This window comes from Marmota marmota, unplaced genomic scaffold (assembly GCF_001458135.2).
Source record: "Marmota marmota marmota unplaced genomic scaffold, marMar, whole genome shotgun sequence".
Classification (NCBI taxonomy): domain Eukaryota; kingdom Metazoa; phylum Chordata; class Mammalia; order Rodentia; family Sciuridae; genus Marmota; species Marmota marmota.
The window spans coordinates 146-2431 of record NW_026001059.1 but is presented as its reverse complement, the minus strand read 5'-3'; the positions used below and the strand labels follow the sequence as shown (position 1 = coordinate 2431).

Below are 2286 nucleotides of genomic sequence, written 5' to 3'. Positions count from 1 at the left end.
AAAAAAAAAAAAAAAAACTCTCTCTCTCTCTCAATTCCCTGTACCTATCTATCACCACAGCCCCTTTGGAATCTTAACAAACTGGCCTGGCCATCTTGTACAGGTATCAGGAATATAATTTTTCTTTAACATTGTAGGGATTAAAACTTTTGAGGGCACTGACATCTTTGTCATCACCCTGTCACTGCAATCAGTGCAATTCCCAGGTACCAACAATACACAACTGAGTTAAATAGCTCATGACCTTTGCCCAGGTTCCAGGTGGACTCATTTTTATTATTATTATTATTTGGTGTTGGAGATTGAACACAGACACTTTACCACTGATTCACATCCCTAGCCCTTTGCTTTTCATTTTGAGACAGGCTCTCACCATGTTGCTTAAGGCCTTGTTCAGCTGTTGATGTTGGCCTCAAACTTAGGATCCTCCTGCCTCAGCCTCTGGTGTTGTTGGGTCTCCAGTGGGCTTCGTGTTTAATTTAGCACAGACCTAACAAGCCGAATAGTAATTTGCTATGTGAGCCTTAAAAATCAAGAAACGCTAGGACAATCCCTCCTGGAACGCACTGTAGCAATCTAGGTGTGCAATGGAAAGGGGACATGATGGTCAAAGACAAAGCTGAAAACCATTGTGCTCGCTTCGGCAGCACATATACTAAAAGCTGAAAACCATAGTTGGAAAGAGTTCAGTTTTTAGCAAGAAAATGAAAAGGAGCAGAAAGCGGCAGGAGAGACCGACAAGTAAACCCGACCCAGAGAAAAAAATCTTTGGGAGAAACAAAGATATTTGAACAAAAACCAGAGAAGAGAGAACTTACGGACTTTTAAGCCAGTATTTAGGTTACCCAGAGAGAAAAATACTAAACTGAAAATACCACTGAAGAGAAAAATATCAAACTAGGAACACGTGAAAACACCTCAGAGAAGGCAGCTCGAACGCACGCTCTAACACCTGAGAGAAACGCAACCAAATAGAAAAAAAAAAAAAAAGAAACTGCCAAGAATCACATAGCCAGTTTGATTCTCGAGTCTAACATTAAAAACCAGACGTTAATATCCCCCGAGAGGGGTGCACCGTTCCTGGAAGTACTGCAATACCAGGTCGATGCGTGGAGTGGACGGAGCAAGCTCCTATTCCAACTCCCTGCTCCAAAAATCCATTTAATATGCTGTCCTCGGATAGAGGACGTATCAGATATTAAACTGATAAGAACAGATACTACACTTGATCTTAGCCAAAAGGCCGAGAAGCGATACCGTACCAATCCCCCCTCGCCCTCACCACCCTAGGCTCGCTCACTTTCAACTCGCGGTGAGCGCCGCCATGTCTACTCCTACTCTCTTTTCCCGGTGTCTCCTTCGGACTCGCACGGGGTCCACTGGGCCCGCATGCAGATTCACTATTGGCCCCACCTGGAACAAGCAATTTTAACAATCTCTTGCGGCTCGGGCGTTTCAGGGCGGAGGAGCCCTCAACTACTTTGCATACCCCGCCCCTTCCCCAGGAAGGCGTGGCTACCGCCAGGGACTTCCTCTCTTCCGCGCACCCACTGACAAAAACAGAACCCCGGTATGAAGACGTGAATTTGCTGTCAACATACATTATATACAAACAGAATATGATAAATTGTGATATAAAGGTGTATTAAGAATTGTATGTAAAAAATATAAGAGAGCTCATGTGTAATGGCATAATTAGGCGTGAACATTCTTTATATAGTTACGAAAAATTGTGCTGTGAATGGATATTTATGAATGTAATGCACTTCACTATTGTCATGTATGTAAGAAATAAATAAATAAATGGATTAATAAATAAAAAAAGAAAAAAGCAAGATCTGAGGAGAGACAGGATTTGGACCACACTGTCATTAATTTAATTTTTTTTTTTTTATAAGAATTTTTTAATATTTATTTTCTTAGTTTTTGGCGGACACAACATCTTTGTTTGTATGTGGTGCTGAGGATCGAACCCGGGCCGCACTCATGCCAGGCGAGCGCGCTACCGCTTGAGCCACATCCCCAGCCCCATCATTAATTTAATTTTAAAATACACTTAATAATATTTATTTTTCATAGATATATGAGTATAAAGGATTGTGTGGAAAGGGAATTGTAAAGTCTAACCTAAAACCTATCATTGATGCCTCTGGAGTGGGATGGAAGAGGAGGATATTAAAACTGACATTATTTTTTTTTTTTTTGAGAGAGAGAGAATTTTTATTTATTTCTTTTTTAGTTTTCGGCGGACACAACATCTTTGTTTGTATGTGGTGCTGAGGATCG

The 2286-nt window shown here is 41.2% G+C and overlaps 1 long non-coding RNA gene and 1 other non-coding gene across 2 annotated transcripts; one reads left to right on the top strand and one right to left on the bottom strand.

Moving 5' to 3' along the window:
* Positions 1-6: 6 nt before the first annotated feature.
* On the top strand, positions 7-1837 carry LOC125614548. The gene is made up of 2 exons (XR_007345137.1): positions 7-568; positions 1129-1837. It is a non-coding gene; the product is annotated as an uncharacterized LOC125614548 (long non-coding RNA).
* Positions 1065-1255, bottom strand: LOC125614549. Its single transcript, XR_007345138.1, has one exon. It is a non-coding gene; the product is annotated as a U2 spliceosomal RNA (small nuclear RNA).
* Positions 1838-2286: the final 449 nt, after the last annotated feature.